This window comes from Melospiza melodia, chromosome 11, assembly GCF_035770615.1.
Source record: "Melospiza melodia melodia isolate bMelMel2 chromosome 11, bMelMel2.pri, whole genome shotgun sequence".
Taxonomy (NCBI): Eukaryota; Metazoa; Chordata; class Aves; order Passeriformes; family Passerellidae; genus Melospiza; species Melospiza melodia.
In genome coordinates, this window is record NC_086204.1 from 14,218,103 (window position 1) to 14,245,567 (window position 27,465).

The following is a 27,465-nucleotide window of genomic DNA, read 5'->3' on the forward strand; positions in this document are numbered from 1 at the left end:
ATTTGAGTTCTCGTCTAGCAAACAGTAAGGATTATATTTATTCAACCTGACTGTAATACATTTCATTCACAAGAACTGATATTAGCAACACCATCTTGAAATTAAAACATTAGTGCATTTTTATGTGGTACTGGGTAGACTGTAATACGAAGAATGAAGGATGTAATACTGTAATATGAAGGATGACAAAAATTAACACAGATGAAGTGCTGGTGGAAACAGAAATTTAACAAACATCAAGTTTCAGAGTAAGAGAATATGAAGGAAAGAGAAAGAAAAATGAAGACTGTGTAAACAAATATATAATAACTATAATATACACTAGTAATATTTGTGTAGCACTAGCTAGATGGGAAAAGGAAAAGGGCAACAGGAAGATTGGTCTAAAGCCAGAGATATTGTGCCCTGACTGTGGCAAAGACCTTGGAAGATACTCAAAGAGAAGAAATCTCCATGGAGATTCATGAAAGCTGCTCGTTATTATTATTTTGCAGACGTATTTATACCCCTGCACAAGCCCTGAAGCCCATTCACATTTCCTGAACATCCTAGAAGGTTAAATCTACTTTAAAATGGGAAAAGCTGAATACAAGAGGTGGTTTACAATTTTCTGAAGAAGGAGGTGGGCTGTGTGCAGAGAAGCCTCACAACACTGCAACTACACCATATTGCTCCCAAATCTGTGAACTCACCTTTTCCAAAAATCTCCTGACAACTTCCAAGTATTGCTTACGTCCCAACCCATCATGTTTCAGGTTTTGATTTCAAATATCTTCCCACTGCATTACTGTCCTAATAAAGGATTCTGGATGAGTGTCTTTATAGTCCAGAGAGGAAAAGACAGATGAGGGGACAGCAAATACCAAATTGCTTGGGTTTATTCCACGGTAACATATGCACCTAGTTTTCTGAAACAGAGTTCAGTTGGTCAGGATATAACCCATGGTCACTATTGGCAAAACCTGAGTTCCCTCATTCACTGACTTCTATAGCTGCCGAATTTACTGGACTGATTACAGCTAGCATTTGAGTTGATGATATTTTAATTGAAAATGTTCAGCTGTATTGAAGATTTTTTACTATTAGCCTTTCAGATGACAAGAGATGATGAGGTTGATGGAGTCACCAATGCAGCCAATTTTGAAGTGGGGTTTTGACTCTGAAGGTTATCATTATGGGAACCTCTAAAGTTCCTGCATGTACTACACTAGCAGAAAGTAACAAGTGCTATTGTGTTATATATTCTGTTCAAGTTTTTCACTTGGAAATAGTTATGATTGTCATCCCTGGCCAGGTTTAAACTGACATTTTTATCACAACATTCCTGGCATAGTATTGCAAGTTACTTGCTTGTGAATAGTTATCAGCTGGCAAAAATTTAAAAAGTGGTTGGCTGATTAAAATTATATACCAAGAGCTATACAAGAGAACAGATAACAAAAATCAGCCAAAGACAGCAAGGATTCTTTAAATAAAATTTAGAAAACCTTTAGTGAGAAAGGAAAATTATACATGCAAAAGTCATAAATTGCACCTCTTCATTTAATATTTGATAATCAAAAAGCTAATAATTAAAACTGGGAGGGTTAGGTCAGTCAAGTTTTACAGCTGAGCGCACTCCCTGAGCATGCCCAAATCAACACTTATGAGATTAATTTAAAAGCTCTTCAAATTCTGAATCTCCAAGGTTTATGCTGCCTGTGCATTGTTTGCATAAGGCAGTTTTGTACTACTAAAGCACTATAAAGGGATTATTTTCATATTCAGCATATTAAAGGTACAGCACAATTCATAGATACCGTACTGTGCTTATGCCTGAGACAGCAGGTACAGTGTCTCGCCTTCTGATTATCTATGAAGCAAATGTAGAAACATCGATGTTTTTTGGAGAGAGTGTATGCTTAGTAAAATTAATTCCCCAATGGTTTTATTAAAGTCTGCAAATTGCATTATTTTCCCATCATATTTGAAATATTGCACTTCCTTAATGCTTGCTCTAACCCATGGCATGCCATCTTCCCTGGGGTGTCTAGACATGGTGTCTTAGATTTATGTGTATGATCTCAGTGTGTTACAACATCACTCCTGACTAATGCATTATTACAATACTTACATATATTCCCAAGTGTCACTGTTTTGATTAAAAAATCACCAATCTGCATATGCACACCATCTGTGCTTCAGAGAAGCAAAACATGCAGGATAACATTTGCCTTACTCAAAATGAAATTCAGATACTAATAAAAAACAAATGGGAACCTGTTTTTATGTTTTGTTTTGTAAAATAACAAAGAAAATGAATACTGTTTCTGTAAAACAATAGTCCATGCCTCTCACACTTAAAAACATGAACCTTTTTTCTTCTACACAGCAAGGAGATTTACCTTTAGTAACAACATGCAATTTGCCCTTTTAGAGATAGAAAAAACATGGGAAGGAAATGTACTGCTGCAATGAATTTTAAAAATCTCAGCTCAGAACAGGGGAGTTTTCAGCAGAAGGGAATGTAGTCAGCAGCAAGTCCTTTCTCAGCTGAAAGCTGCAAGAATGGTTGTGAAAGATGAATGAGACCCTTGCTTACTGGGGTGAAATGCTTTTAAAGGACAAGAATCTGCTTATCTTTGATTGATTGCTCAGTCTGATACTTTCCTTTATAAAGTTTATTGACTACAAGCCCATAAATCAAAGAAAAACAAATCACAGGTTCAATCTGGGGGGCATTGACATCCTGCCATCTTGCAGCAATAGCTTAGAAGTCACAGGGCAGGGAGAAGGAATATGGGGGACTCATGGAGACAGAAGTATCTACTGCAGATAAACTATCATTTAAAATTTTGTAAACAATTATTCATTTGTGCCTTATCACATTGTTAAGTCAAAGGAAAAATGCAGACAACCAAGCTACCTAGGTTATTATTTTGAAGTCCTTAAAGGCAGAATTTACAATTAAGAGATGTAATTCTCACTGTGCTCCTGCACATCTCTCTGGTTCTGTGAGATTACAGTCACATACCCACACAGCCCTCACCCGCTGTAAGAATGTCACATTTACAATTTAAACTATCAAAGCAAGAATCAGATTTCTTTCAGGGGGGTTTAAAGGCTTGGGAAACTCTAAATCTGTGTATGCAACACCCCATACAGTTGCACGTAAAGAAGGAACCAGCCATAGATCTTGCTCATATGGGGCATACAGTACAATATGACAGCATGATAATACAGATTAATTTGTGCCATTGACCTTGATGCACTATTCTATTGTGTATTCTCTTAGAGTCAGCACTCGGGTCACCAGAACATCTGGTGTTTAACAAAAAATCCCATTCTGAAGTGCTAAATGTGTTGAAACAAATGGTACTGTACTATCATTATACAGTGCAACCTCTCTGCTAGGGGTCTAATTTCAAGGCTACCCTGACTGAACTACATTATTATTAGGGGTTTTGTAATTCACATCTTGCCACAGTACACAAAATACCTAATTATCAAAAGTAGCCTTTTAAAACCGGGTTGTGTTCCACGTGACTGGGACTGACTGTCACTTTCTTTCCATTTTATCTTTGGAGACATCTGGAAGGGCTAAGCCTGCACAGTGCTGAACATCCTGGCCTCGACCCAGCAGAACACTTCAGCATGTACAGTATGTGTAACACAGCCCCTGTATTTCAGCAAGACATACTTTTAGGTCATGCTTGTGCTAGAGTACCTTGCTGAAGGTATGGACTGGCTTCATCACACTGTTTGGAAGTTACACAGTGCTCAGTATTGCATCTACCCCATCTTACACCCTGTTACATTCAGCTTGTGCTTGAATCTATCCTAGTGCTCGTCTCTGGGAAAAGCTGACGCAGCCTTTTACAAGGAGGCTGAAGATGTCAGAAATGATTGGTAGCAAAGAGTGGCTCCTTTGTTTTACAGGAGTATTTACATGTTGTTTAACATTAAAAAAAGAGCAAAGGGTGATGACTCTGCCCAGCCTCACCATCCCTCTGACACCACTGCCATCCCCGAGCCTCCCCACCACCACTCTGCTAGCTCTGCTTCCTGCAGAGATTCTCCATGTAAACAAACATAAAGGCTATTTTTGTAGGATCCTTGGGAATCCCATAAAGCTTCCATGGGAAGGATTAAGCGTTTGCAGGGGTCTGATGGCCTTTACCTGACCTGAAGCAGATTGCAACGTCAATTAGCATTTCAGCTTTCCCTGTTAGTAAAGGATACACACAACCCAAGCTGGGCTCTTCCCACTGTGCTGTGCTTGGGCTGTGAGTCACGGTGCGCTGATTCTCCCCCGCTTCACAGATCTGCAAATTTATGTCCCAGCAAAACAAGTATAAAATGCTACTACTCTACTTTTTCACCTAATTTTCCCTTGCTCTGCAAGCATGGGCAGAAAGGAAACATACTAGTAGGCAAGTACTATGCGTTTGACAATACCAACATTCTTTTAATAAGGTGAAAAAATCCTTGCTGTCAAAAGCATGGAGAATCGCTATAGGCATTTATGAGCTAACACGTGCGAGTCTCAAAGCCTGACAAAGGACCAATACCTTCAGCAGTGGAGAAAAAGGAAGACAGCAAAGGTGAGCATGCAGGCATATTTAAAAGAGCAAGGGATGCACATGCTGAGCCAAGCCAAGACAGGGCAACAGCAAGAGGCTCAAGGTCATTCAGCACAGGAAAGTTGCAGCCCAGAAAATGCCTTTGACTCACAGCAGGGCTGGAGAAGGAGGAGAAAGTATCTGTTGTGCTGTGGCTTGAACCAAGGTAAAGTAATTTCCAGTTGTTTCAAACGAGATTTCTGCCATGAGGTCTCAGCTGATCTCCATGACAAGTTTATATATGGTCACTGAAAAAAAAGAAAAAAAGTAAAAAACCCACAAACATGATACCACTCAATGAGAAGACAGCATTAAGCAATCAGTTGCCAAAGACCTAATCTCATTAACAACTTCTAAGATTTCAGCCATCAGTCTGTAGCTGGCAGCTACTGGAGAACTGAGTACAATGAAACATCTTTTAAACATTATTTTTTTTCAGGCCATCTTCCTGATCTTTTATACTTGTTTGTTCTGCAGTTTCTTAGAAGTTACAACTGCTGAAGGAAGTAGAGAAAATCCAAGAAAAAAAAAATAACCTGCTCTCCTATGCAGCTTCATGCCGCTGGGTCAGTGATTAACAAAGACAAGGTCCTGCTGCTGGGAAGCTAAATGGAGTTCATTATGGACATGAAAGTTAGCAGGGCCAAAAAGGTGAGACCAAAGGAAAGAGGATGAAATAAGAGTCTAACAAGTGTGGATTTTACTCCCTCGGTGCAATAAGGATAGCTTTCAACTACCAACTACTCTAAAAGAAAATCTATCTAGACAATAGTTTAAGATAGCTATTGTCCTATATACCGCAATCATTTTGTTATGCATGGACTCAAGAAAATTGAAATTAAAATGTATTGCTTAAAAATTTTTGTGTTGTTCTGCAATGAGAAATCTTTGATTTGACGATTGAAATTTGGGGATTGCACTTTTTCCTGGAAAAATTAGGAAAATGGAAGCATTTAAGTGGAGCAGAATGATGCCACTAAACCTGGATGGGGACATCTACCTCAAACCGTCACAAATCTATGAGTTTGTTAGCCATGCTTATTGCTTGAGTGCTTGGGAAATGTCAGTGCTTCCTGGGCGTGCTTCCTGGCAGCAGCAAACTGTCTGGAGAAGGAAACTACAGACAGGTTGCTCCTGTGACACTGAGAGAGCCTGGAACTACAGCCAGCAGACACTGGGGTATGAGCGGATTTTCTTGGCCCTGAAGGCTGTAAGCAATAGCCTGTCTCACTCACAGGTAATTTCTCACCACACACTGCACTGCTGGGTACCTGGGCAACACTAAAAGGATCAGCTCTCACAGGCTGTCATATTTTCTCCCCATAACTGGCAGTGACTAATCTCTCTTTCAGTACTACTGCTTTAGGGCATTTCCACTTTGATTTTACACTGGTGCTAACCCCATCGTCACTAGAGAACCTGAAGTTTTCTGCTACACCTGCCAACGTCCTGTAGGACCCAAGAGCCCACGTGGCTTCACCACAAACCTCCCACAGAGACGTCTGAGTAGGTGGCAGCCAAGTGGTGACATGAGGCACTGGCTATTACAGAAGTTGCTTGGAAATGGGGCTCACCTGCAAAAGGCATGTCATGGGGAGGCCAAAAAATCAAGTACAGCTCCAAATAAGATATCTGATTAACCTCAAGAAATCAGAGCTATGAAAAGTAACAAATGAAAGTCTCAATGAACCTTCAGTTCACAACAGATCAAAGGCTCTTGAAGAGGAGTGGGGAGGCAAATACCTTGAACAGAACGTGGATTCCAGTAACTTCAGGGTGTAACTGAAAGTTTCAGGGAAACCAGAGGATGAAATGTTCTCAGAGGTTCTTGGTTCCAGGATTGTCTGACACCTAGGAAACTGTGAAGAAAAAGAAAAATGGATAAACAGCTGATGAATAGCAATATATTACTTAGTCCCTCCGAGTAACCATGTCAAGGATCTCTGCAGAGATTAGCTCTGCCAATAATTTCACCTGCACACCAATATCTTTTTTATGTCTTTTGTCATTAGTGTTTTAATGTGGTATAAATTATTAATCATAATTCCACTTTTGCAGAGAGTGGAATTCAGACCTTTTATGAGATATTTAGGGGATGATCTGTTGTCTAAGCAACCCTTAGAATAGGCAGGACAAATCAGATGTAAGAGTAAATTAATGTGGCATTAACTTGTTTCCAACAGCTTGTTAATGGAAACAAATTCAATAAGCATCACATCCAAGAAGGGAGAAACTGCCCCCGTTTGTACTGTTGTGCAAAGCAAACCTCAAAATAAAGCAAGAGGATGGACACAAAGAGCTACTTATCATGAGCCTCCCTAAACAACTGCAGTCTCAGCAGAGAAGACAGGGATGAAATAATGCACATCTGAGTAAACTAGGCAAGAATAAAGAGGAGCCAATGGGAAAAAAATGTAAACTTTTAGTAATCATTAAGAATTTTGATTAAACTTCCTAGGACTTTAAAGCCTCATTGGGGCTGGTACACTAGTGCTCTGTGATTTAAAATTTTTAAGTATTTGGGTGAAAAATCTGTCTTGTAATAGCAAAAAAAACTCTAAATAAACCCAAATAATACTGAAATAACAGCAAAATAACTACCATGTTGGCATATGGTGATAATCATTTTAAGAATATTGCTAAACCATGTAAGATCTTGAAAATATCATACTTTTAACTTTGCTCCCCACTGTTAGATGCTCTCAGACTTGAAGAGAAAATGAAGAACCTTATTTTGCTCAGATAATAACAGTTATAAAAATAGATTAACTGTCAGTACCATGAATTAGTATCACATAAGTACAGAGGCTCAAATAATATGTTTAGGTCATAGGCAAAGGAGCAAGAACACAAAGCTTATGCTTTGACCTGGGATAGGATACCCACATCACTACTGCAGAAAAATGCTTGCCAAAAATGAGATTTGTATTTAATAATTCTGTGTGCTTTTAAAATCTGTATTTTGTTTTGTTCTATGTGGAGACAGTTTTTGACATTAAACCATTACACACTACCTACAAAGCTGATGCTCAAGATAAAAATCTACAGCTTTTAGTTCATGCTTTCAAGGTTTTTTTTTTTCCTTTCCCCTCCTTTTTTTTCCTTTTTTTTTTTTTCTTTTTTTTTAAAGAACCTCTGAAACTCTAAATGATAACATGTTTCAAGTAGCTGTTCCTTTCCTGGAGTTGAACAAAATTGAAAAGATCAAAGTTAGTGCAATCTTGTTCAAAGGTGAAGAGGTGAAATCTTATGTGTGCTGGAGGATCAGAGCAAAGAAAAACGTACAATGCTTAGTGTGCGACACCTGAAGCCCACTTTCATCAAGGTCACTCATTTTCATCTGAATTCAGAATGTATTTCATTTAATGGTAAAATAAGGAACAGCATAGGATTATCTTGGTTACAAAGAAGAGAAGCCCTTGCTCAACACTAAAAAGTAAACATCACAAATAGGTGAAAATGGTCAATTTTTTTTAGAATTACTAAGTTCACTAAAATTTTTTTAGAATTACTAATTTCTGTATTCGTTCTTTAAGCGACATTTATATAATTGAGTAAGATGAAGCCATTACACTCAAAATGTTTCAAGAATCATACCACTGTTGATAGTTTCTGTTGAATTTCTTGAAAAAAACACTGTGTTTTGAAGAGGGCTGCAGAGAGGGACATCTAAAAAGGGTATGTTTTTTTCCATAAATCTTCATGTGACTGATGTGCCCTGACATAATGCATCACAATGAAATACAGCTGCCAAAAAAGAACTTCAAATTAAGCCCTTTTCTAGAGAAAGAAAAAAAAAAGTGATAAGAAAATAGGTACCTTTTCAGCAAAAGCTTTTAAAGCTTTAAAAGCATGGCAAGTAAAAAAGTTCTCTCAATTTTGTCTAAGTAACTAGAAGCTAAATGGGGAGAAAAGGGTGTGAAAAATAATGCTCCAGCCTCTGTGCGAATTGGAGACATACTGAACACAAGTCACTCTTACACAGGAGGAAAAGATGATTTTAATGTTCTTGTCCTGCCTTGTCATTTTCAAACACATGGAAGATTCACTTTCAAATTATTGGGAAATGTGTCACATTATGCTAATAATGCTAGTGTAAGAATGTTTTTAGCATAAACATGGACTTTGCCATGGCAAAGTGGCCACATTCAGAAGCTGAAGTGAGTCACATTTAAATTGTTTCTTTTTGGCCATGCAGAGTTTCTTTTGCATTTTGCTATAATTCCTAAATTCCCAAAAGCAATTTGCTGCCCAAAAGCAATAAGCATTATGTAAATATTGTCTGTTACAGGTCAGACCCTGACCTGAAAATCAGGCCTTCTCAGGAGTACTATAAAAGTCTTTCATATGCAGCCCTGATAGGAGCTGGCCCACAGAGCCAAAAGCCCCTTTGTCAAGGATTCGCTCAGCACAATCACACCTAAATTCCTCCTTTTGTTCTCTTTCAACATCAACCCTCATAGAAAATCTTCTAGAAGTCTTGTCTTCCAGTGGTAGGGACAGAAAATGAATTGCTGAAAGCAGAGTATGTTGCAGAGGCTGGGGTTTGCAGACTGGGCATGAACTGAGGTTCAGGGACAGAAGAGACAAAGGTGACAAGATACACGAAAGGAATTTAAGAAAACTCATGCAGGCTACCTCCAGCATCATATTTGTGCATGATTAGAGTGGATGCAGCTGAACCTGACACCAAATTACTGCTTTATGCTAGATGAGAACTCACGGCATCCAAGCTTCAATACCTCCCATATTAAAACCTTTCTAATGGTTCTCCTCTTGGCTACATATACTCCACCTCCATCTATCACAAAGCATGATCTAAAACACACATAGGCAGGTCCCAAAGGGTGGACATAACATATTAGTTCACGCGTTTTAGCACAGGGAGAGTAGAGAAATGATGCTTTCATCGTTTCTTTTCTGTGTTTCAGGCCACCATTTCTTATTTCACATTTGGGGTGCAGGAAGAATTGATCTATTGTCGTCCCCTGTTGTCAAAGTCCTGCAATTAATCTGAGGAGATAACTGTGAAAGTGCTGCAGGTAGACTAAATCACTTGATGTCAGGGAACCTCTGCACATTTTATAAGCAATGTTACATTGACGTAAAACACACATCACACGCAGAATGCAGTGGCTGACTTGCAAAGAGAGATTGTGCCGACTGTGTGTCTTTATGCTTGAATATGCTCTTGCATTTTGGTAGCATGTAGACAGCTCTATTTGCTGCTTTGACAGGGTTGAGCTGGGATTTCAGACTTCTGAAGCGCTCCACACAACTGACTTCAGGTATTTCTTTAACCAAGAATTTCTGCAGTGTTCAGATGCTTCCAGCAAATATTCAAAGCTCCCCTACACACCAGTCACGAACATTGTGTTGCCAGCACAAAGATGGGCTTTAGTCACTGAAGAGCATGCTGCCAGTGCTGTGTTCTGAGGCCCAGCCTCTGCTTCCACAGGACTGTGCCATCCATCCGCACAAGGGAAAACACGCGGCCCGTCACTGCCTCTGGCGCCCGCGACAGTCTCACAAGGTGGGGTAATAGATCAGGTGTATCAGACTGTTATTGTTCCTGGCTGTATTTGTATTTGTTATGGACTATAAACCCTGATGATCCCATGAAGGGCTGTGACCATGAATCCCAATTGGCTGAGCAGTGCTATTTCATGGAGGGACAAGTCCGGCAGTAATGAATTCAGTCAACATAATGATTTCGGTTTCACTGCACTGCTCTGCTTCCTGGGAATCTGCAGAAGATGAGTGACTGTGTCACAATCATAAATTCAGGCGCACACAATGCTGAAACTTCTTATAGAGCTTTAAGTCCCTGTGAAATGTCAGACTAATAAATATGATGATCGTATTTGCTATTTGGCAAAAGTATTAATTAACCTGGAAAAGTTAATAAAAATATATTCCCCGAAATTATGCAGCAGAGAAAATATTTTTTCTTATTCATGGTTATATGAATGCAAAATGCCATGGGTTCTTCATCTTTAATACCTAAGGGATTTTTAAGCATATTGCTTCCATAAAACTTGGTTCATCAGTACAGTACACAGCCCAGATATGCATATTTAATTACTTTGAAAGTAATTTACTTGTACAGATGGTGGCATTAGAAGGTCTTACTTCCATTTAAATTACTTCTATTTGAAAAATAATGTTATTTTGCTATGAATCTTGAGTGAAGAATTCACTCTTATTACAGATGAATTATACTTTTCAATTGTAATTAATCTGTGACTAATCTAATACTGCCCAGATAAACATTTTCTCTCCAGTTTTACAAATCAAAGCATTCTCTTTCCAGAAGGTTGATCTATTAGTATTTTATATCCAAACCTGCAGACAGGGGAGGGGACCCCAATCTGCTCTTGGGGCACATGAATAAAGAGCCACAGAAGAGTTTGTTGAACATCCATGAGACTTCCCAAGGCAGAGATGTTACAAAATTGCATCTTTCTGTAAGATTAAGCAGGGATTAAAGAAAAAGGGTGCACTTCAGGAAAATACCTACCAGGCATAAGATTTCAGGAAAACAGTGACTCAATGGGCATGTGTGGACTTTGGGGGAAGCTTTAATGGGCAAGGATCCAAAATATTTTGGGCAGCGAGCCCTCACAGCGGTGCAGGTAGCAGGCCCACACCTTTGCCATTTCTGTACCCCCTGTACCACCCAAATAACAGCAATTCCCAGGAGCAGGCAGGCAGCAGAGGCAGGGAAAGCTAGCAGCACATTGCATTACCTCTTACACGCTTCCTGGGAAATTATGTCTGCTTCTTCAAGTGAGATTGTTTTCTTGAACAGCTCTGTAAAAGGTCTACATGTGTTTGTTAGGCTTTCTTCAGTGAGCGCCCATCTTCATTCAAGCAGTGGCTCTCTCAAAGGGGGCTGATGTGGTTGCCATGGTTAGCATTCATTTTTTATTGAAGACTGAATGGCCAGAACCCACATAAAGGGCTCCCAAGTGGTCCTAAAAGGTGCTCTGCCTTTCTGCCATCTCTCTTCAGGACAAAACAATTTTTTGACAGTTGATCTAATTTTGCAGGCTTATCTAGAATAGGCATATTTGTCCCCTCTATGTAACTTTAACATTGTGATCTGGATTTAATGCTGCAAACCCTGTGGACCTACTTCATAGAGCTGGAAAGCACCTAAATTTCCCAGAGAGATTTTTGGGGAACTGGAGATGATGGGTGAGCTGAGCCACAGTAAGACTGACGTGTTTTTTGTCACTTTAAAATTAGGAAGAAGGGGAAATGTCAAAGGGGAAATGTCATAATCTTGACCGGCAATGCTGTACAACCTAAGCTGGATTACACCATCTGGAGTGCAGAGGTTTTGCCCAGGGAGGGCAACCAGGGTGCCAGAAGAGAGAAAAAGAGCAGGACACATCACTCCATGAATACATCTGCTCCCGCTTTAGCAAAGGAGCTGTGGTGCTCTGTGTCTGGCATTCAGCCTGCTGACTGCTTTTCTTTTTAATTATCCTAATTAGGAAAAACTTTACCTCCTTTGGCTTTCATATATTTACACTTACACAGAATTTCCAATAGCATCTTTTTCCCAGGAAATCTAAGCACATTTGCTTTCACTGAGTTTAAAACGCATCAAGGTCACATCTTTTCCATTTTGAATTTTTGTTCCTTCAAACTGTCTGTGACTGCTGCATCTCCAAGCAGATACCCAGCATTCGTATTATCCTAGCCACTGCTTCAGACTCCACCTGCCAGGCTGCACCAAGCTGTGCCCACAGAGTTGCACCCTTGCATTCCTGCGCAACAAATGCTTGGAGCAGGGAAACGCTCCTGGGCTTCTCATTCCCAACCCTTCAGCAATGCTTTGCTCCGAGGGATTTCTCACCAAGTGTTCTTTCTTCAAGGGAATGGATCCCTACTTGTCCTCACCCCTTCCTAGGAAGGGTGACCCCACAGGCTCCTGCCATCCCACTCCTCCAGCCACACTGGCTGTAACCCTTCAAAGACCCCTGGAAGCCACGTGCCAAACCTCAGCAGTGGATCCAGGTGTGCCTGGTTAGCAGGTGGTGCTGAACAAGCTGGAGAAGTCAAGGATAGCCTTTGTCTATAGCTGGAGGGAGCAGAGATTGCAAGTGATAGTCCTGTAGAAGTACAGTAATAAGAGAAGGTGAGTCAGGAATTGGGAGAAGATGGAGAGTACATAGATGCAAACTGAAGGATGGCTGTGGCTCAGCTGATCTCAATTACAGTATTTCTCAGTTTAAAGCATGGAAATTCAAGGCTCCAGTTTGTATTTTATGACACAGAGCCAAAAGCCCAAAACAGAAGAAGCATCTTAACAGTTCTGTTCCTTATTTTCATACAAATTCACACACTTGTAGTCATTCGCATATAAAGTCAGCCTTAAACACAAGATCCATGGTAGGTTTTTCAACAAAATAATCCTTTAGACACTGATAAATCAAGCAACAATGACACTGGGATATCATAGCATCACTAAAAATGTCACCACAGTTAACAAGCCTGCTTGCTTCAACAAAAAATATTGGTGAATAATCATCCGTCAGTTAGCAACGCTAAAAAAAACATGCCTGGTGTTCCTTGCCTAAAAATGATGGGAGTGGAAACATTGTTTTCTTGCCAGGTTATTTTCATTTCAGGAAGAGAAATAACCAGGGGAAACATGGAGAGAAGAATAAATAACAAGAAGCAGTATGAGGGGAAGAAATCCTTCATAATTATGCCAGTGCCTCTGCCTTTCTCACTATCAGGTTCCTCCATGTAGCACACTGTGCCAAGGCACTCACACGCCGGGCATCCTCCAGATGAATCAACAGTGGCACACGGCCTGGAGCGCACATCAGAGGCACAGAGGAGGTGTTTGATACTGTATTCATGAACAAATCGGAGACAAGAGCTTGGTAGGGGGTTTTTTTTGGATGAGGAGGAGTAAAGAAAATAAGATTGTATGCCAGCTTGGGAGGCAAAACATCTCATTATCTTTTTTAAATCTGTATTAACCACAGACTCGGTTCTGCTTCATCCTTTAAGTAGTAAATTAAAACAGCACACATGCAATCTGTAGATTTGCTCCTTTACCCATCACTCAGAAAATATAACATGAAAGACTGTCTGCATTAATCCAGGCTCCTGCATCTGTCCTGATGCTGCACACTGGGGCAGAGGGCCTGAACTGTGGCACTGTGCTGCCTGCAGCACATGGAGGGAGCCCCAGGTGCCACCAGGCAAGCACGGCCAAGTATCATCATCCCAGCCAAGCACAGAACTCCTCCCTAATATGGGAAAATACTCAATTTTTGGCAATCTCACCATAGTAATTTCTTATTTTACTTTGCAAAGCAAAATCAACTGATTATGTCCACAAGCCACCAGGTATGACTACAAGCTATAACCTCCCAGTTGCCTGGCAACTTCCCTGAAACCAACCCACAAAGATTTCACTTTGGTTCAAAAGCATTGCTGATGAAATACAAAACCTTTTTCCAAACTATGCTGATGAAACCTTAACAGCTCTTAAGATAAGTTTTCTTACCAATAAACATCTGCTCAACAGGAGGTGACAGAAAAAGGACTTCTAGGGCCCAGCATCACAAGCTGACACAGAGAGAGAGCTCAAAGGCTCAAGTTCTAGGCCCAAGAACAGAATTAATCTACTGCATATTCAGCTCCTTCTACCAAACGTTATCAGCACAATTGTGTTCTACTGGTGAAAAGTGGATGTCAGGCCAAAAGCTTGATTGTGTCCCTCACCTTTTAAGTAATCCCCATTCATAGGCAGGGCCTTGCACCCAGCTTCCTTCTAGCTGCAAAGTCTCCCCTGTAAACACTCTTTTTTTCCTCTTCTATTTTTCCTCATCTAAAATAGAAAAACCAGATATGGCAACCATTAATTAAGTAAATAATAAACTTAGTATCAGCCAAGGGAGAAGACAGAAGCTGAGGAGCGGCAGACAAGACACTCCAGCACATCTCCAGTGGAATAAATGAGACTTTTCCGCAATTGAACAGTAGCTCATACAAGATCCTCACAAAGAACCAAAATTACCATGTTTCAAATATTCCACTGGTAAAGAGTTTGATCAACAAGTCATTTGGCACATAGAATATTATATTTGCACATATATTGTCACGTGTATCAGAGACAGAAATTTTTATGCTAAGATGGGTGTGTGGGAGAGCTCCAGAGGTGGAATGAACACTTCCAGCTTGCCCTTTGTGGCTCTTGTTTCCCAGCCTACACCCTTGCAGCAACCGAGAGCTTGAAACAAAACCAGAGCCTCCTGCTAGGGTGAAGAGTGAAATGCAAACACTTTCCTATGCCAGACTCTGAAGAACACGACTAAAAGACACTTTCCTTACATGAAAACATTTCCCAGTGCCCCAAATACATATTTTCCCAATTAAAGGCTGACATTAGACTTCAGAGATTGGCTGTGTGTTTTAGGGCATTTAAGGCCTGGGTGGACTTAAACATGGACAGTGAACCAAAACTGATTGACTTCCTACATCAGACCACTGGTTGAGTGGGACACATCCTTTAGAAAAACACAGAGTTTTGATTGGCATTCCACCAGTCTCAAAAGGCAGCCTTTTCTGTGCCTACCTACCTTCACTCTCAAAAACATGCGATGTACTCAAGTTGTAATTTTCCTGATTTTTACCTCAATTATCTGGGGAGTTTATATGCATTTTGGCTTCATCCTCAGCCATGTTACGAGTCTTCAGGTAGTGGGCATCTTCACTATATCTAGTTATTTATGCATCCAGTTCCTTGCTGTTACTTTATCATATTTTTTACTGCAGATTCAAGTATGTTCTATCTAGTTTCATCACAGGAAAAATATGCTTTTATTTTTGAGGGGAGGGGAGGGGAGTGGGGCGGGTGCGTGGGCTTAGTTAAAAAACTCACTCAAACTCCAACATTGTCAGTGATATGAAAATGAATTGTTAGATAAAAGATGTTTTCCCCCTTGTGTTTCTCAAATGATTAAAAAGGCTTACAGCAAGAGAAGGATGCAAATTTCAGGAGGAGTAAATGGCTGTGTGGTTCAGGTAATGGATGTGCTTGGGTATGTGTGCAGGGGGGCACCTGGGGGTGTATTTGCCTTGTTTGTGCATACATGGACTTTTTGAATGTTATAGTACTATGGACAAACTGTAGAAGCCCTAAACAAACTTTGAAAGCTTAAAATGCAGTAAATTATGGGGTCTGGAAAAACAGAAAATAATCATTAATGGTAACTAAGATTGATTTTATACTTGAATTGAGTGCTCTACCCCAAAGAAGTTTTCACTAAAAAAAATCACCTGATGTTTACTGGATTATTTATTGTACCTTTATCTATATTATATGCCTGTATAAAAAATGAGCTATTATTTTTAGGTCTTATAAATATATACATTAAATCATGAATCACACACAGGTCTGTATGCAGCATGTCTCTGTGACAGTCACTATTTTTCTTGTACAAAATGTCTGTAAGATGCCTAGCCAGAGACTGCTTCTGCTGGCTAAAAAATAATCAGTTGCAGAAAGCTCAAACTTCTGTCAACTGTATGAAATGAGAAGGCAGAGGGCTATGCCCCTCAGTATTTTTATTACACGGATCAGAAAAACAAATTTCAAGAATTAACAGTGCAAATTTTTAAATATGCCAGAGCATGGCAATTCTAAGCCCTGTTACAAGTTACAGCAAGGGAAAGGTGTTGCTTTCAGATTTGGAAATGCCTGCTACAGTCTAACCTCTTTGTCAACATGTTTGCAGTTTTGCAACATCCATTTCTAAGTGAATTACCTTATGAAAGAAACCAAAAGGCAGGAAACTAAAGAAATAGGGGTCAAATTCCTTCTGTGAGATCTACCTTGTAAAATTATCCAGAATGTAATAATACCATGTTATTGACTTAAGCACAGTTCCCTGTGACATGCTGCAGCTGACCTGTAATTTTTATCCTACATGTTGCCAGCACTATTAAAATGACACTTGTGAATGTAAATTAAGCTCACAAAGGGGACAGATTGTATGATTCTGGTTTCTCTCAGATGCCTGTAGGCTATCACAGGTTCCATATGTGAAGTAATTATGTTCACTGAAGGAAAGAATAAATGCTGTCAAATTGTGTACTGAGAGAGAAAGCAGCTATTATATTGCAGTAGTCACTGGAGCATTGCCTTAGAAAGTGAAAAGATGTATAAGAAAATAACAAAAAAGAAAAACTGGAGCAGAGCTATATTAAATATAACCTTTAAATGAGAATCTGCTTTTGAATACATATTACACAAAGCTAATATCTCACAAATAAAAGCATTTTACCTTTTTAATCACATTTTCTTTCTCACATCTAGAGGGCACAGGGCAGAATATTTATTGGAGGGGTAAGGGACACGTGGAGCATCTTTCAGCTTTCTGTGCTTCCTCAGGAAGAAAAGCCCTCCAAGGCCCCAGAGATGCTGTCCCCATCTCCTACCCCACCACAAACCTTCTACTGTAGGAGCTGTGCAGTGGGCAGCCTTCCTCCCCAGCAGGCAGATGTGTCCCACCCTCAGCCCTGCCTTCCCACCCATCCATCTCTTATGGCCAGCTCCAAACCTCCGCCTGCCCCAGGCCCAAGCAAGGGCACTAAGGTGGGGCAGGAGCACTTCTGAAGACACCCTGCTCTGCAGCACCAAACCTTGGCAGCACAAGCTGCAGCAGGCTTGGAGGAGGTGAGGCTTCTACCATGGAAGCCAACACAGCTGCTAAAAGGAAAGGCAACACTCCCATCACCTCCACAGCTGCAGTGTGGTCCTGCTCTCCTGCACCTGGGGAGGTGAGCCTATATTTAGACCAGCGAGGTTATCAGTGAACCAGCACAAGAGGGGAGAGAATACTAAGCTGGGAAAATAGCCTTTTAAAGCCTTTCATTTAGCAGGAACCAAGGACAACAGAAGCAGGGAAAACTGAATGCTTGTGTGGGTTTGGATTTTCATCCAGAAATGAAAGAAGGAAAGAAAGGAGGTTAGGATGCTCTAGAAACAAAAGACAAGCAGGAAGGCACATTTTCTTACAGGGGTGTAACTATGGATGTAGAGGTCATGAAGGAGCCCAGAACACAGAAAAACAGAAGACTGAACTCCTCCCTATGTTTTTACTGCTTACTAGAGTAGCATCACAAAGTTTGGCACGCTGAAGCTTCCCACGGCAATGGAAAGGGGGAATTTCTGCAGCGTCCCACTGGTGCTAGCTCTGGATCTCTGCAGCCTCAAGCCTAATGGGGTGTAAAAAGTAACCAAGGGTGAATAACTTCCCAACACAGCTGCTCCCCACCCTGCCCAGCCTGTGCTGTTGTTACCTGCATGCCTGTCAGTAACCTGGCTGCCTTACCAGCAGCTCGTGCTCAGGCTACAGCTGGCTGCTGTGCAGTGCTGAGGAGCAGAGCTGGCTGCAGATGGCACAGCACAGGTATTGGCAACTCACTGAGCATCCTCTGTGCCCAGAGTGTGGCCTGTCTGTGGCTGAGTTTGTCTGTGCTCACCTGATACCCAAAAGCTGGTATGCCCAGGAGACCAAACCTTTCACACTGCTCTCTAATGTGGAGGCAGCTCTTGGGGATGCAAGGCACCCGTTGGAGCAGAGGAGATGCCAGGAAGCTCTCAATTCCTCCTCCCACTCCCAAAGCCACTATCAGCTCCTCGACAACATGGAATGAAAGCAGTCACACTCGGTCTACAGGGTCCTTTTCTAAACGGGTGATTTTCCTGGTTGTCACCGTGAGGTAATTTGGGTAACTAGCTTATATCCAAGGACCTGTCCTGATTCTGGACAATTATTTTACAGGCAATGTGGTCATCTGCCTTGACCAACAGCTCTCCCTGGAGTCCCTGGCCAGGGCTTCCCTGCCCATCAAATCCTCATGTGCATGTGATCAGTAACAAGACATTAGGTAATGGCATGGGTTTGTCTCATCAAAGCCACAGCTTGCAGCAAACCATTCTGTGTGTGCAACATCACATTTCTGCTTCTGGGAAATTAGAAACTGTGGCACTATTTTTTTTTTTTTTTTTTTTGAGGTTTCTTAGCATAAAAAATCTGACACACAGCTTTTGCAGACTCTCCATGGAAGCCATTTTACTAGCTGCATATTGCATTTAGTGGAGTTGTTCAGCACACTCTGCTCTGAACACTGTACAATTGCCCTTGTTTTTTTCTGGGCACACACATCTCCTTTACTGAAGGAAAGGGCTGCCAGGCTGCCCCACACACTGCCACCATCAGGCACAGCACAGCTCACATGTCTCTACCTAAACTCTCTCTACATGTTAAAATATGAGGCTTACACCTGAATTGCCCATCAGGACCAGGGCCTGGCACATCCTGTCCCTGCTCATCCTCTGTGTGCCCAGGAGCAGGATAACAGCCTGCCCCAGCCCTGCTCTGTGTTCACCTTGACTGAAAGGGCTCCAAATCTCTCAGGTTTCTCTACACCCAGCACTGTGAAGAAAGAAAACATGATCCCATCTCCTTATTTTGGTCATTGCTTTTCCACTTCTGTTTCATATCCTGGCCAGCTACCTCACTCATACCAACACCCTCCTCTGCAGCACCAAACCTCGGGGATCCTCAGCAAAACCAGCTAACTGCCTCGTGTCTGAGGCCATCTTGGTAACAAAAGGGCTGCAACACAGCCCAGAGAAGTGTCCAGATGCAGATATCAATGCAGAGCAAACTCTTCCACCCCATGCACCAGACCCACCTCACGGTTCACTGCTCTGAGTAGTGGAGAAGAGACAAGAGGAGACCTCCCTGAGCAGAGCACAGCTTGAGCACCAGCACAGGGCTGTGGGAGGAAGTCCCAGCCATACCCCCAGGACAGTTACCTGTAGGAACAGAGCCCTGTGCCCCTCCATGCCAGCCTGCAGCACAGCTCCCCAAGCCTCCAGCCCCAGTACACACACACCCTGCCACAGAAACCCTCCCAGGAGAGTTTTCTGGGGAGGGGGTGCTCATGCACAAATGAACCATCTCATTGTGCAGCCCATTAACACCAGCTGGTCACGGCTGGGTGGGCAGTGCAACGGGCAGACAGACAGCCTGCCTGCTTCCAATTAAACACAGGAGCAGTCACACAACACACTACTGCAACTTCTTGAATAAAAACCCCTTTGAAATCAACTACCATTTCCTAAGCAGCTGAAAACTATTAAACAACTGTTTGCAGGGTAGCTCATGTCATAGGTGGGAGGCTGAATTGTAATGTAGAAATGAGAGGGTTTTTTCTGGTTGGCAGCACTGACAGCAGCTATAATGTATGACTCTTTCAGATGCAGCGTGGCAGAAGCAGAGTGAGGATCATCCAGTGCTATTCACTAGAGAAATTGTTACATATAAAGAGAAGGCAGAATCAAGGATCTCAGGATCGTGGCAGGAAGGAGGGGCAGGGAGGAAAAAAAGGAAAGATGTGGTTTGCTTTTACAGTTTTAATAAGGATTTGTGGGGTAATGTTGTGTAAAGGTAATACAGCTGGATCTTTAATAATAATAACTAGAACCAACTCTCCATGTTAACTGACCTTTAAATATTATTGTCCCTTTCAGTTTACCAAAAAGACATTCACTTCATGAAAGATGTTACTCAACTCTGTATAAAGATCCAATAGGCTAAAATATGCTAAACTGACATTTAGAATCATCTCATAACCCTTTTTTATGATAACTCGTATTCTCCCCATGTGTCTTGAATGTGAGGGTTTGGGTTCTTTTTTCTGAAGTATTTTGAAACCATTTCAAATAATAGGCAGATACTGCCTGGACATTCAGGCTGTCTGTAATGATAGTAGGACCTTTCTCAACAGCTGAATAATTACTTCCTTATTATGCTCAAGGCAAGTTGAAATCACATGCCCTGCTCAAGATTTAAACCTCCATCACACAGGTAAAGGAAGCATTCAGACTGACATTTTACATACGTAACTGCCTTTTCTACAATATTGAAAGCATCTATGGTGTCTTGCCCTGATAATCTGTGAAATCAAGACAACTGGGAGCACCAGAAGAAGACCCACACTTTGTTGGGGGGCCAAAGGCAGATGTATTGATTCTGCCTATGTTGCAGCCGTTTCCCAGGTCCTGTTTCACACACAGCCCTGCAGAATAGGGCAGCACCATGTCCTGTGTGCTGGAGGCCTGGCTGCTGCCCCAGGGGCTGTGTGTGCAGCCCTGTGTCCTGACACCCCACCTGCTGCCCCAGATCCACAGCAGGCACAGCAGCTCAGCACTCCTCCCCTTCCAGCTCTGATTTTCCTACACTGGTGAGACAATTCTGGCCTCCAGGTCCTCTGTCTCCTGCCACATACTCCAAGCACACCTCCAAATGTATTGGGCATCATAACCCCTGTTTGAGAAAACAAGAAACAAACATTTCTCATTCCTTCTTGTTCCTGTCATGCATAAGAGAAAGAAGTTCAAGTTCTGACACCCTTAAACCTGACAGGAAGCAGGAGTCACCAAGCAACAATAAAGACATAAGCCATCCTTGATTTTTCTAAATTCTGGATTTTCTTACCCTGCATTTTCCACTCCAGGGACTTTCCTCCCCTGGTTACTACACATTTATAGCTCAGCTACCTCAGATCTGGTGGGAAATGGGACCTTTTCCCCAGGCATCCTTCAGTGCCAAGAGGAGGGAAAACCAGCAGATTACCAGTGTGCCAAGAATGTGGCTAAGTAAAGACATGGTAAAGTAACACATGATAGTAAACACCATCCAGCAATCCACTTGGCATTCGTGGTTATGGTATTTCATAATGCAAGAAGGAGGACTGGTCATTAATGGGACAAAAGACTGCTAAATGATTAAAAGGAACACATACACCATTAGCAAAGAGCTGAAATAGAAGCTACTAAGAAAACCAATGTCTTATGAGAATTTTAGTATTCTGTGATTTCAGCAAAAGAAGCAAAGATAGAAGAGACAACTTATGTCATAAGTGGAAAAAGGTTAATTTCTGTAAACAAAATGTGCAATATTTTCTAAAAACACATTCTAGATACATAGATACAATGTTCATAGGATGTGTTTTGGCGAGCTCTTCCTTCACAATATTTTAAACATTAGCAATTAAAGGAGACAGACCTGATTTTTGCTTTGATACTGCAGTTCATTTCAATTAAGCTAGCAGCAAAGGACATGCAAAATCTAAACAGAAGACTTCAATAAAATGCTTGAGATAATCATAGCATATCTAGCTCATGTAGAGTTCCACTGTGGAAATACACATTACTTATCAGTTTTGCATCTTCCAACTAATTTTAAGAAGAGTATTACCTCTGTTCTTATTTCAATATCTGTTTAGTGAGTACTGGTAAGTCCTAGGTCAGATATTTTGCACTAAACAACAACAACTAATTATCCTAGAAATCCACAGTGATAAGAAAACTGCACAGTAAATATGTCATAACCAGGCAACAGCAGAAGGTAAGTTTTTATTTCAACTGTGGCTTGCACAAGTTGGTAAATGTTTTCTGGCAGGTGTCCTTCAAATTCCAAAAATAATGCATCTATTTTATGGCATTATCTCAATTTCTATTATATTTGTTGATATCTTTGCAGTGAAACCATATTGTTGTTAAGGTTATCATTACAATAGAAAATTGTATTGGCTTTTAAAAGCCTGTTCTATTTTATGTGTATATAAATAGGAACATTATGATCACACATGATTCCCATTTGTCCTTGCTATACTCTTGACATTGCTGTAAATGTAAGCAGAGCACAAAGCCCTTACCAGGGCTTAAAATATTGCCCCTTTGATTGGCTGTACAGAAATCAGTTTTACTTTTGTCATGCAAAATCTGACCCTGATGGTTATACACTCCAAAAGATACAAGCTCTATGTTTTCTTTACCTTTCACCACCAAGGTGGGTCTCTGCGCATCTCTATTTGTACAGTGTGGCAACAGCAAGCACCCAACATGTGCCAGAGGACTGATTTTTGAGGATTTTGAAGTCTAAGAGCAGTGAGGCGACCAGTCCCAGGAGCACAGTGAGGAAAAGCAAGGGGTGCTGTCACCCCCAGTGGGTTCCTGAAGGGATGTGTGACACCCCAGGCTCTCCGAGCATGTGAGCTGTGCTGTGATTTCTGGAAATGCAATGCAGAAACCCGCTGTGGGCACTGATATGCCTCTCCAGCAACAGGAGCAGCCTAGATTTACATCCTTAAAGACAACCCAGCCCAGACTTCTACCTGCGCCCAAGAGCAGCAGCCAGGCTGAAGATGGGTGCATGGACCAAGCCAGGGCTGGGCAAAGGAGGCCCGACCTGGTGGAGTAAGAGTGACTACACCCTGAAACAGAGAGAAGGCCCTTGGGCAGGGTGAAAAATCCTCAAAAATCATAAGCAAGGAGTTTTGTTAATGAAAGTAATTAATGCCACGACTGCTGAGAAATCAGACAAGTTCAGATAATTTCCCATCACCTGATGACCAGCTAACGGCTGTGAATATTGAGAGCAGGTTTTTTTTTTTTTTCCCCAGATAAGATGCAATTTAATTTCAGCATCTTGAAATGTTTTACAGAGTGCAGTTGTGTCTCCTCCTTGCTGACACAATATCCAGTAGTTCAGGGAACACTAGGGCATGTGATTACAGGGCAGATCCCAGTCAGATACACCATATAATTAGGGCTGATGTATGGTGTGCTATGCTCTGAGAAAACCAAGAGTCTGGTCTAAAAAGTTCTCTGAATTGGGGTAATTACAATATTAATCACAATCCATTGAACTAAAGTGGAATTAAATACAAATTTTCTGTTTATATAGTAAATGCTGAATAACAATAAGTTAGCAACAGCATTTTGGTCTGGTTTAACTGCCTAACATCTGGAGAACATTATTACAGAGTCATCAGCCATTTGGCCAGTGCCCAATATGAAAGCAGTTCTACCCTTTTTTCTCTAAACATCAGCACAGCCTCACCAGAACACACATATTTCTCTTTTCTCAAAATAGTCTCTTAAATAATTTCAAATATTGTAGATTTTAGATGGGGTAAGCCACTTGTTTCTGTTTAGAAAGCAAACAAAATTGGATCAAAATAAGAGAGCAATTTTAAATATCTAATTTAAGCAAGGATTGTGCTGCTTATGAGAGCCTGTGGTAAAGGCAGTTGTTCCAGCTATTTAAACAATATGATTACATGGCATTTCACAGGATGGAAGAGACAGATTACCAGAAAGTTGAAAACTGTGTGCCCTTGTTGCTATATAAATATGTACACATAACATATCACTCGTTACTACCAAATTTATATGAAGTATAATTTGGTCTTTATTACAGTTGCTGAGCCTGAAAAGAACCTCTTTACTTATGAAGAATCCCTTTTTTTTTTTCTATAGTAATGAAAAAACACAGTTGTCAGCACAATATCCTGACATTCAGGATGCCAGCCTGTCTATACCAGTCAGATGTGAAAATAAATAGATATTAAACTGTCAGTCAATGAAATTACAAAGTCAAGAGCAGCTCTAGCTGCGATTCTCTGCGTTCTGTTTGATGGACACAGGTGTTTAAGTGTTATGAAATCCAGCAGAGCCTCAGAGTGAATAATGCACCTTCCAGCAGTTCTGTCCTAGCCAAAAGAGCTGCAGTGAGCTCCCCTCTCACCCTGAGGCCGCTAAGCAGTCAATGTGCCCTGAGAATGGGGACAGAAAGGGGACAGAAAGGCCTCCCACATTTAGCAGAGCTAAAGCCCAAGAACTCCTACAGTCTGTGTTACAGCACACATTGAGGAATTGAAGCTACACTTCTCTCAAACTGGGAAGGTTAGTCCCACTGGCTTTGCATACAAATCTAAGGCAGATGCCCAAAATCCACATCATTTATTTATTATTCATAAGGCACTTAAAGTCAATCATCTGTCACTAATAAACATTAACACTATTAAAAATTAATGATCATCCTACAGCATGCTGAGACAGATTCTTCTTTCTGTTTGATGAGTATTGGAGCAAAGTACATTGCTTTCATTTACCGACTCTGAAAGTGTTTATGCTTTGTATAATGCTGCTACTTCAGCTGCTCCTCTGAACACCAGTGACCCCCTTCTCTTGGAATGCCAAGAAATTATCAGTCTCGTGAGAGAAGCTTGAAAGGATGGTTTTAGCTACAAATATGTATTTGCAGGGAGGAAAAATAAATCCTGGATTCAAGGTTATCACACATAGCACAAGCCTTTGTGATGACAGGGCTTTTTTGTCTCCCTTTCCACTTTCTGCTGAACAGTAAGGTGTCTGTGATGGGGGACACGTGTCCCTGTGTTCCCCACTGCACAGGAGGGTCCTGTGCTCAGGCAATATACCACAAGTGGACAATGAGGCTGGAAATAACAGCTCTTACAAGACTACCTGAGAGTCTCACAAGCTGGAACAAGAAAAGGCTTCCTGAAGAGCAACTAAAAAAGCTAACTTCACCAAAGGTCCACACAGTGTCGCAGGGCACTTTCTTCTCTTAGTGGGTGGGAGGCAAAGCCCACTGCTAAAGAGGAAGAAACAGCTTGCACCTTAACCCTCAAAAGGACATTCCCTCTAAAAGTAAAAATGATACTAAACCCTTCATCTTTTGTGTTCACATTTTCAAATATAAATCTTGGGGAATCCCTTTATGCATTGCTGTCTTCACAGGCAGAACTCATAATTCAGCACTGTTTCCTAACATATACTCATCATGTTTTGCCCTGCTTCTTATTTTAGCAATTATATAATTGTGGAAGTCTGTAACCATATTATAGGTAATCACTTGATACACAGTTTAGTCTCCTGAAATGCAATTAAATAAATCTAGCCAAACCTGCATTGAAGACCAGTTGAGAAGTAGAAGAGAGACAATACAATTGTGTGCATCAAATCAAAGTTTCTGTGAGTTATATCAAACCTCGAAAAACAAGCTAAACTTTAGGTCTCAGTGCTAGTGATATACTGGGAAAACTTGCCAAGATAGAAGATATATTAATCTTCCTCTTGCAATTTACAGTCTAATATTTCAGTGTCAAACCATTTTTCATAGAAAAACAGTGACTGTTACGAAATAGAAAGAGCCTTGTAGAATTAAGTGACTGCAGTCATGCTGGGTTTTTTTTTCTTACTGATGTTTCACATGAAATAACCAATGAGGATTTGCAAAGAACAGCTATCAGAGCTAGAAATGTATTGACCAATTGGAAAAACATGATGCCACAGGACTGCTCCCTCTGCTGAGGGCTGAGAAGGGCTTGTGTTCCATATATTTTACATTCCTGCCAGCTATTGCCATTACAAGTGATGCTTGGGGCCAATAGAAAAACAAAGCCATAATATCGCCTTTCAGGGAGCAGAAAGTCAGGAAAGAATGAGAACTCCCTGCAATGTCCCCAGCAAGATCCAAAGAAAAGCCCTTTTCAGGTACTGCAGGGCATCAGTGTCTCACACACCATTTTTATACTTGCACATCTCCCATCTTTTGCAGGGCCACACAAAGGTGGGCAGCTCTGTGAGTCATGACTAGGGAACTGAGACCTGGTCCTGCAATCACTGCGCCCAATATGAAAGCAGTTTTACCCTTTTTTCTCTAAACATCAGCCCCAAAGAACCTCTAATTTAGCAGTTTTGAACAGAATTAGGACACACAGCCTTCTAAAGCTCAGCCTTAAGACAGTTCTGAACAACACTTTTATAGTCATGCTACTTTGTCCTGCTGCCTGCTCTCCACTCACAGTAGACTTCTTCATAATTTGTCTAATTTTTATCTGAGAATTCATGCACTGGCAAGACAAGTTACTCTCTTAAAGAGAACTGGAATTACAGTCAAGAAGAAGATATATTAAAGCATCATTAAACATAAAAATGCAATGAAATTGTTAACCTTTCCCTAAGGTGAAGGTGTTTATTGCTAAGTTTTTGCAGTTTTTGCAGCACAATTATATTCAAACAGACAAATCTTGGCTGAAAATAAAGCTTTTTTTTTTTTTTTTAATCTACCTAGGAGAAATGGAAAAACATCTTGAAAGTAAGCTGCCTTATATAAAATACTTGACTAAAAGCTTTATTATTAAAAATACTAGAATTTTAAGGATAACTTTGAGAAAGACAATCAGCTAAAACACAGTGCCTTATCTGCCATTCTTAAACATAAACCATAGCGTCATAGACTGGCTTGGGTTGGAAAGGATCCTAGAGATCATTTAGCACCAATGCCCCTGCCCTGGCCAGAGAACCTTGCACTACATCAGGTTCCTCAAAGCCCTGTCCAACCTGGCCTTGAACACTTCCATGGATGGGGCATCCACAGCTCCTCTGGGCAACCAGTTCCAGTGTCCCACCAGCCTCACAGTAAAGAATTTCGTCCTGATACCTGATCTAAACCTATCTCCTTTCAGTTTAAAGCAATTACACCTTGTCCTATCATACATGCCCTTGTAAAATACCTTGAACTGACTTTCTGCAGTGTGTAAGCTGTAATTTATATTGAGTTCTAATACAAAATCTGATGGTTTTTTACATTATGCTCTGCAAGCCCCATTTCCATAGATTTGTTGCAGTTGTCAAAACACAGACACGCCACAGCCCCAGACATATCCACAGGGTGGTTCATGCCTCTGCCTGCTGCCCTGGAGCTGCTCCCTACCCCACTGGGGACACCTGCCTGACAAAGAGCTGCCCCCTTTCAGACAGGGCATTCCTGGCACTGGCCTTTGGAACACTGTCAGCAGAGGTGCTGGGCGAGGAGATGCGTCCCTGGGACACACAGTCTGGCAGGTGCTCACAGCCCCTCCTTTCCAGCCTGCCCTCACTGCAGGGTGTCAGCCCCCCAAGCTGGGTCTCTCTCAGCTGCTCTGCCTGTTCTCCCCTGCTCTA

At 41.3% G+C, this 27,465-nt stretch overlaps 1 long non-coding RNA gene across 2 annotated transcripts in view; it reads right to left on the reverse strand.

Moving 5' to 3' along the window:
- LOC134423052 (uncharacterized) overlaps window positions 1–27,465 on the reverse strand; it is a 261,702-nt gene that overhangs the window by 102,218 nt on the left and 132,019 nt on the right. For both annotated transcript variants that reach the window (XR_010028994.1, XR_010028995.1), the window contains exons 27-28: window positions 6,345–6,460; window positions 4,714–4,849 (exon numbers count right to left, since the gene is read on the reverse strand). This is a non-coding gene — a long non-coding RNA (uncharacterized LOC134423052). The remainder of the gene's footprint in view (window positions 1–4,713; window positions 4,850–6,344; window positions 6,461–27,465) is intronic.